General features: G+C 50.3%; 1 pseudogene; it reads left to right on the top strand.

The window, feature by feature from the left end:
• The first annotated feature begins 1,603 nt into the window (after positions 1-1,603).
• LOC114828072 (tigger transposable element-derived protein 4-like) lies at positions 1,604-2,193 on the top strand (annotated as a pseudogene).
• Positions 2,194-9,292: the final 7,099 nt, after the last annotated feature.

Here is a 9,292-nt window from a genome sequence, read left to right as displayed (position 1 = left end):
CATGGAAGGTTTTCCTTTATGATTTGAACGAGTATCCCGTCCCCGATTATCAATGTGAGGTCCTTCGGAGCCTCTTCTTTTTCATTCGTATCCATCTGTGACTGGGCTTCGCCCGCACTTTCCGGATTTTTTTGTTTTTCTAGCTCCTTCATGAGCTCTTCAACTCGCTTGTTCAGCGCAAGGATTTTTCCCTGCGCTTCTTTCAGAGTTCTCCCTGATCTCCGCGAGCTTTCTACGTTGACCCGTGCCAGGTCGATGTTTTGTTTGTAGAGAGTTTCTACCCTCTCTTTCGTTTTTGCTAGTTCCTCGCTTAGCGTGGTCACCTGGCTCTGGCCTTATTCACTTTATCTATTTGTGTTGCCGCTATAGCACATGGAATACATGGCACATTTTGTGCCAGGAGTCTGTGGTAGCTGTCTTTACAACCATCACAAACCTTGTTATCGCTCCGAGACATGATTCTTCGAATGATATCCCTTCAAACTTTGACTCAGGCACTACGGCACTTCACTTTCACTTTTGTTGAAAGTTTTATTTAGTTTCAGGGTTTTTTAACGCCTTTTTTTTGAGTTTTTCTTTGCACCGGGTCACAGCACGTGTTTATTGTCAGCTGGCTAGCAGACGACGGTTGTTCACGATGATCCAATCAACTTTCTGGAACTTTCTCCCTGAGGCGCAGCACGGCTTCCGAGCTAACCGCTCCACAGAGACCGCCCTGTGTGTTATCCGCGATTTTGTCGTCCGAGGCTGTGACTCTGGACACCTTGTTCTGGGGCTTTTCCCTGACCTCACCAAAGCTTTTGATTGTCTAGATCATGGCATCCTCCTCAACATCCTTGAGCGCATGGGCCTCGACGAGGACTCAAGACTCTGACTTAGCTCGTACCTATCGAGCCGCTATCTCGTTGATACCTCTGATGGACTTTCTTCTACCCCATTGATCATGGGATCCCCAAGGCTCCGTACTCGGGCCTTTTCTCCGAACTCTCTTTCCCCCTCGCTGCAAGCAGTTGCCTTCGCTGACGATACTTCTATACAATTCTGGGTCAGCAAGGACAATTTCCAGAGAGACGTTCAGTCCTTCAATGGTTTTTTGTGCGCGTCGCGAATGCATTCCGGTCTCTTCGCCTCGCCACAAATGCCAGTAAATCTAAACTCCTCATGTTCGAACTTAGAAGTCACTCCGCCCCTCCGCCCCTCGGCCCTTGCGGTTGTGTTCTGGGATGGAGCCCCCCTGCGTCGGCCCTCAGCTTTCCTCCTCGCCCTGTCACCTCTTCCCAGCGACACCATCCACGTGACTTGGTGGTGCCTTTACTTAGGACCTCATCGGCCCACGCCTGCCCCAGTTACCAGGCCCCTGCGGTTCGGAACTCCCTCCCAAATGACGTTCGCTCGGCGACGTCGTATGCTCAATTTAAAGGCCTCTTGAAGGCTCTTCTGATCGACTCCAATGTATTTCCGTAGGAGTAATTCACCCATGTTATTTTTGTCACCATTCATGCGGCATTGCCGGCGAATGTAGAACAGCGAATAAATAAATAAAGTCTGTTTCAAGGGAGATCCGTGCGTCGGCGGTAAGAAATGGAAGAAACCTTTGACAGTCATGGTCGCTGCGAACACAGATGGGTCAGAAAAGCTCCCTCTGCTCTTGTCGGCAAGTCTGGAAAACCTCGCTGTTTCAAGCGCGTCAAGACTCTACCGACCGAATATACTTTCAACCGGGAGGCCTGGATTACGTCGCCAATTTCCATCCACTGGTTGAAAAAGCTTGACACTCGGTTCAAGCGGCAGCACCGAAAGATCTTAATGGTAGTCGACAATGCCCCCCCCCACACCCTAAAGTACCGGATTTGGGTTGTATAACAATGGCCTTTCTGCCGCCCATTGCCACCTCTCGCCTCCAGCCTTGCGATCAAGGCATTATCAGGAGTCTGAAGCTTGAATATCGTCGCCTGATCACCGATCGGTTTCTCCTTAGTGTAGAGAACAAGGTCGGTTTTCAGGTCGGCGTTTTAACCGCGATGCAAATGCTGGCTGAGAGCCTGGACTCTCGTTTCTAGGAGCACGATTGCCAACTGCTTCAGACATGCTGGTTTCTTGTACAGAATGTGTAGCGAGGCTGAGTCCGCGCCTCTCAACTTCCTTAATGAATATGATGAAACGAACCAGGACTTTCTCGAACCTATGGATTAGCTCTGGGGGAGGATCTGGTTGAATATGCTGCGATCGACGATGGAGTCTGCACCCATGAAACCATGGGGAGGAAGCATTGTGAGAGAGATTTTCGAGGGAGAGACGCAGAGAGCGATTCGGAGGATGATATCGAGGAAGAGGTTCTCGTCCCGCCGAACCCTCCACAGGTCTTGACGGCATTGGAAACGCTCCAAAAGCTCTTGTACGCCGTCGTCGACAGCTGTAGCGCACAGTCGCGACTTGCTAGTGTGGAAGCGTTCTTAAAAAATCATGTGGACAATGGGGGTAGACAACGTACAATCAAGGAGTCCTTCTGTAGTGAAGAATGAGATTTTCTTCGCGATCGGTCATGCTTGCCTAATCGCTCACGAAGTCTGGAAATCGCTGCAGTCGGTGTCTCGAGAGTAATTAAAGGGCTACAATGAGTTTCTTTGGGCTATTCGGAGACGATGCTCGTATATAGCGGACCCCTTGGAGTCCGTTATAACGGCGTTTTACTGTACATACTGATCGGCGCAGATATGAACGGCCCTATCCAGCGATTTGATGGAAGATCAGACATGCGAGGGAGACTCCTAGAGAAGTTTGCAACGGAACACGGATTGATTATGCTTAATGGTTCCGAGAAATGCAAAGGAAGATATACCAAAAAGTCGGCTGACATAGACTACGCTCCAATACATGACATCTGAACGCCGACGTCTCAACGCCGGACAAGTGAACTCCAGACAAACGACCGCAGGACATCTGAACGCCGAACAAAATGATTAATCCTTCCAGTCAATTCGTCAATTACTTAATCTCTTGAAAACGATCACATTCGAGTCCACGGCGGACCTCGCCGGGCTTCGTATCTGATGAAGCCTCACGATGACAATTCAACGTGGGCGATGAGTCGAACGATACTAGGTCACGGATCCATGGTGAAATTCGCTGCGCAACCTCTGAGGTATCCGACCACCGTATGTGCGTGGAAACTGTTCGCTATTTCAAACAGTTTCTTATCGATGTCCGCGTATTTTTTCCGTCTGGCGGCTGATTGGTAGCCACTTTAAAAACGAGCGAGAAGCATTTCCCCTTCAAAATACTTCAATGCGGGCATTAGCTCCCGAGGTAGGAATACTGCGAGTGTGGCGATGCAGTTGTCGAGCTGAATCGGCGGCACGAACGCTAGGGCGGTGATCATGCGGGCGCTGAGCGCGAGGCTAGCCTCTTTCCGGGAACGACCAAACGAATTGAGGCGTCCAAGCCTCTTCTCCAGGTTCTGAACTAGATGAGATAGACAACCATGGATCGTCGCGTCAGGAAAGCTTGCAACGAACGAGTCGATGAGGCCCATTTCAAAAACGGTGGAAATCGCCGAGGGAGAGAAGGCGGGCCTGGCCCTGCGAATCGGTTCTATCATGCGAGAGTACGAGACTCGACTCTTATCCGGTAAAAGGGCATAGCGGATGGGTATGACGAAATTCCCGCGTTCGGCTAGGATAGCGACGATCTGGTGGGAACAAGGCGGCGCCAAACTAAATTTTCCGTCCACGAAGATCTCCCGCGAAAAACCTATCTATTCACCGACCGACTCTCGCCCGAAGAGAAGAATCCTACTTCCATCCCCTTCTCCTGGAAGATGCGAGTCGATTGATTTTAGTTGATCGGCTCCATCGACATCAAGTATGTTGTTGAGCATGGAATATGTTAGATAGCGATAACTCCGAGCGATCATGTTGATCGGAAAGATTTCTCTCGGAGGACTCTTGTGAGATCAAAGAAATGCCGTAGTTGTTGAGAGACCTAAGATCTCTGAGCCGGTTGGGAGATCCTCGAACGGAGGATACTCTGATGAACCGCAAGAACAAAGTGATCCCATCTGAGTCGGCATCAAGACCAGGGTTAGACTTCGTGGCGCCATAAGTGTACGGCGATGGGTAATAAGAACGCCCCAATCTCATAGAATAAACCACTGTCTTGTGAAACCTCTGCCCAAGTGATTCTTCGAACCTGCATCCGAGTGTCAGTGCCTGAACTCAAGTCTCCCTACTGGTGAAATCGTGCCGCTGTGGGAACGTCCCGTCACCTTCGAATTCTCTCCAACCATCCACAACACCTGACCAGTTTTGGTCAGACATATGTATATCTTTAAAATCAGAGACTCCTCGCTCGCTCAAACGGCTGGAAGTGAGCGGCTCACTTGTGTCGCCCATGAGGGTTTTTTAGAAATTCCGGGCTCTCTTCCGAATAGTGTGTATTCATCGGGAACGACTATCGAGGAGCGATCCTGAGGGGCGGCAATTGGTCTCATGGATTTTCTACGCGTGCGATTCATTGACCTCGATAGGGTGTCAGTACTTGGCATAATCAACCTGGCAGCGTCAGAGGACCGCTCGAAAGCACCTTCAATCGGTTGTATTGGATTTTCCTGACACTGATTGGAGAGCTCTTCGTTCCAGTGTCACTCGGCTGGCCGCCACTCCGAGCGCTGCGGGATTTGGTTCATCGCTATGAGCCCCGATCACTTTCAGCATCCCCTGGTTTGACACTGGCGTGTGTATCCTTGCTGTGAAGATACTCGCAGCACCCGAATTGTTTCGATCCGTTCTTGCTGAACTTATCGTGCACGAACATGTGTCCTTCATAAGCAAGATTCGGTCTTCCACGCTGGGAAACCAACGGCTCCATCTCTAAAAAGGCCATATCGATAAGTGCCTTGTAGTTCTCTTCCGCGGCTCTGGCAACTCTTTCGAATCAAGGGAAAAGAACTGGTTCGAACGAAATCAACTATGGTGAAAATAGTGGATGCTATGGTTAAATAAGCTAACATGGTTCGAACTTTAATTCTCGCCATTGTTCCAGCCTCTATGCTCACGGTATGGGTTGCCAATAATTTGGTTTGCGTCGGTTTTATCTCGATCTTATGGATCGTTTTTAGGTGACAGTGTGCAAGCGCCGTGTGCTTATTTGGGTCGAATTTCTGATCGTAATTGTTTCTCGCGAGGCTGAGTGTCTTCTGCTCATGGTCTAGTACGGCCCCGTGAGTTTCGAGAAAATCGTGTCCCAGGATGAGGTCAGCGGCTAAATCGTCAATGACGACAAATTCATACGGGACAAAGTTACCACATTTATTCATCTTGACCAAAAGCCCGCAAGAACCTCTAATGGGAATTCGAGATCGATTCGCGGAACTGAGTTCGAATTGAACGTTCGCATCAATAAGTTTTACTTGCTCGCTCTCCAAGTACGATGAGTTGACGGCGGAGATATCTGCTCCCGAATCGACGAGCGCTACAGCTGATGAATGACCGTGGATTTCGATATCGATCTTGTTGCTTCGAAGTCTTGCGGCGTCCTCCAGGCTGACATCCAGGCTCTTACTCCCGCCGACCTGATGTTCGGCTACAGAGCTACGACCCGTCTACCGACTGTATATCCAAGGCGGGTCCGACGAAAAGACTCGAACGCCGTCATACTCTTGCAGAGGCACGTTTATCTACAGAATATCCCAAGCGCATATTGGAAACGTTTCCACACGTATCTACAACACTTAAGGTCGATGCACACCCAAGACCCATGCAAATCTACAGAATTCGCTCCCGGTGACGTTTGTGTGCCCTTCGATGAAAGCCCGAATAGAGCGGCATGGCCACTGTGCCGGATTATGTCACTCTACGGAGGGGACTCGACAGACGGCAAGAAGCGATCCTGCGTTATATGCTGCGCAAACGGAAATACCTACAATCGACCAATCCTTCTTTTTATATGTGTGACATTTATTCCATAAATTGCTTGACAAGCTTCGTCACCCCGCAATAGGTCCGCAGATCTGTGGGACGGATGTGAGCGTTCGTTCACACTGTATGTACATGGTATTATCATAAGGGTTTGGGGGGAGAGGGTTCAGGCGAAATAATTCAAGTATTGTTGAAGTGTGCTCTGAGAAAATCAGACGAGGTTTTCTTATTGATGACATACGGGTTTTCAATGTAATTGATTATATCAGCCGGGAGTTCGTTGCATAAAGGTACGAAGTTGTGCAGGGGGGTCTGGCGACATATATCAATTCTTCCACTCTTGGTTGGGAGTTTTCCCTGCCTTCAAGCGCGCGTTTTTCGACACGGTCGGGCGAAAGAGTTTATCCGGGTGGGTAACACTTCCAGGACCGATGTTGCATATAGATTCTGAATTCCACTAGTCTTTATGGCTCTCCTCAGAGGCTCAGTATGTGCCCGGGAGCTGACACAGTGTACTAATCTGATAGCTCGATTTTGCAAGGTCTGAATCGGTAGTAGGGTCGTGGGTAGGGGTCGCAAAATCGAAACCGGCTCCACGGTTCTAGCACCGATTCTTTGGAACCGGTTCCTGATTTTCGGAACCGGTTCTGGAACCGATTCTGGAGCCGTGCAGCCGATCCTGGAACCGGTTCTGGAGCCGTGCAACCGATTCTGGAACCGTGGAACTGATTCTTAGGAACTTTCCTTGCACATCTGAAAAACCTCCTCCATTTAGCGCGTCTTTCGAGCGAAAGGTTGACGACGATCCAAGAGACGGAAAATAGCGATCGAGCTTGAGAGTAAGACTCCTCGAAGAGAACGCACTTCGAGAGTCGAGAGTCGAGCCGTGGAAAGATCCGAGCAGTTCTTAAATAACAGTGGGAGACGCCGCGTCACCAACTTCATGCAGCCTGATCATAGGATTGAATGCGCCATCAGTAGAGCTTCTCTCTGCATGTCTCTCTAGGTCATCGCTCCGTGTTCGGAATGAAAACAAGGTATCGAATTCAGGATACGTCTGCCGCAGAGACTGGCGCCTTCGGACGAATCCACCCTTCTCATTAAGGGAGGGAAGAAAAAGAAGCCACTAGCGGCACTCGACCATTCGGAGGCTGAGAATCGTTCCAAGCACTCTATTCGAAGAGTTCTCCAGACTAGGAACTCCGGGCTGGTGATACTGCAAAGGGCACCTCTGAACTCTGGTGAACTCTTCATCCGTGTCGATTGTGAATCAGTGCGAAGTTCCAGCATGAGCTCCATCGAAAGAACCAAGAGTTGGGTCTGGGACCGCTTTGTTCGAGTTGAAAATTCCCCCGGTGCGGCACAGTGTAGAAATTGCGGAGAAACCAAGCAGTGTCAGGGTGGGAGCACTAGTGGACTGTCGAAACATCTGAGGCAAAGACATCACATCACCAAATCCGGTTCCTTGCTCGGTCCGATTGCCGGGGTGAAGAGACGGCAGAAGGCTTCCTCGTTTTCCCCGGAAGCGGCTAAGTTTGATTTCGAAACCATCATTGCAAGACTGGCGGCTGATGACAATTTACCGTTCAAGACCATCGTGGAGTCCTCGACATTGAATGCCCTCATCAGCAGCTACTCCGGGAAAAGCTTGCCGACGTCGCCCAACACCATAAAGGCAATTGTGTTTAAGAAAGCCGAGGAAGCTCGAAAGCTTATTCGACTCGAGCTTCAAAACTATCAGCGCAATGGCGGAAGTTTCTCGGTAGTTTCCGACGAGGCCTCCGCCGCGAACTCCCCGCTCCGCTACCTTAGCATCAGCGTGCGCATCGAAGCCGCGGACAAGACAAAGCTCGAGGCAGGCAGGGATATTTATCTCGGCCTCGCACAAATGAGTGGACGAGCCGACGCGAATTTGATCGCACAGGCGGTCGATAGACGCCTGCAGAAAATCGGTATTAAGCTCAGAAACTGTTACTTCGCGGTGACCGACGGCACATCCGTGATGAAAAGCACGGCTGTAAAACTCGAATTGAAGTCGCAGCTCTGCTTTGTGCACGGGCTTCACATAGCTCTCGGAAAGGTGTTTTCGGAGACATTCGACTTCAACGCTTCACGGCTGCTTGATGAAGACGTCGTGTTCCCCGACGTGAATGAAGATAGTGGAGCCGACTGCTCCGTAGAGCCAGATGATTCCCGAGAAATCCGGAGTCCGATTTCGAACATTCGAGAAGTCGGGGACGACGAGGGAAGTGAAGATACGGATGCAGCTTCCTCCGAGCATCCAAATGATAGTCACGAACCAAGCGAGGACGCGTCTGAGGGATCACCCGGAGCTTTGAGTGGAGGAAGTGAAGCTAGTGATTGCGAAGATTCCGAGGACTCAAACCGAGTTTCACTGAGGGATACCAACGATAAATTGAGGAAAACTCTCAAGAAAGTCAAGCGAAGTGGACCCAAACGCGACGAATTACGGGAGCTGACAGCGTCGCCAGACTTCAACGGGAAGCCTCTCCAAATCATACTCGATACAAAGATACGTTGGTATTCGACAATCACCATGCTGGAAAGAGCTCTGTGGATTCTTCCGGCGCTCAACTCGGTTCTTGAAGCATTCGACGAGGAGCCGATCGGTTGGCAGGCTAAAAGAGATTTGCAGAAGACTCTGGACCTACTCCTGCCCTTTAGAGAGGCGATGAAAACCTTATGTTCATCGCGAGCAGCTCTTATTCACGCCGATCGCGACATGTTGGTTCTTCTGGGTACTTTACAGATGCGCCTCTGTCCGCTGCTCTTCGCGCCGCGCCGTTCGTCGACGAGCAGGGCGTTCTGAGATGTCGATCTAGGTTAGAGAGAGCGAGTGAGTTCTCCTATGGAGAGAAGTATCCGATACTATTGCCGGGAGAAAGCATTGCCGTGAGACTCCTCATAAGATTCGTTCACGAGAAGAAATCATTTCATGTTGGCGGAGTATCCACTACTCTCACTTTTTTGCGTAGAACATCCTTCATCATCTCAGCGCGTAGAGCAGTGAGAAGCGTCCTCAAGGATTGTAAGGTATGCATGAGATTTCGTATCGAAACGGCGATGGAACCGGTACCTCCGTTACCGGACTTCCGAATTGACACAGCGCCGGCTTTTCTCAGTAACCGGAGTCGACAATGCCGGGCCGATTTCCTATTTGAACGATCAGAGCGAAGCCTGCAAGGGATACATTTTACTATTCGTGTGTTCCGCCACGAGAGCGACACATCTCGAACTGGTACCGAACGTGTCGACGGTCGAATTTCTTTTGTCGTTGAGGAAGTTCCTGAGTCGTTTCGGGACCACAGCGAAGATCATTTCGGACAACGGGTTGGCCTTTGTCAGAGCGGCTCTGG

This window comes from Galendromus occidentalis, unplaced genomic scaffold (assembly GCF_000255335.2).
Source record: "Galendromus occidentalis unplaced genomic scaffold, Mocc_1.1 scf7180000075490, whole genome shotgun sequence".
In the NCBI taxonomy this organism is placed as follows: Eukaryota; Metazoa; Arthropoda; class Arachnida; order Mesostigmata; family Phytoseiidae; genus Galendromus; species Galendromus occidentalis.
This window is presented reverse-complemented; position numbering and strand designations above follow the sequence as displayed.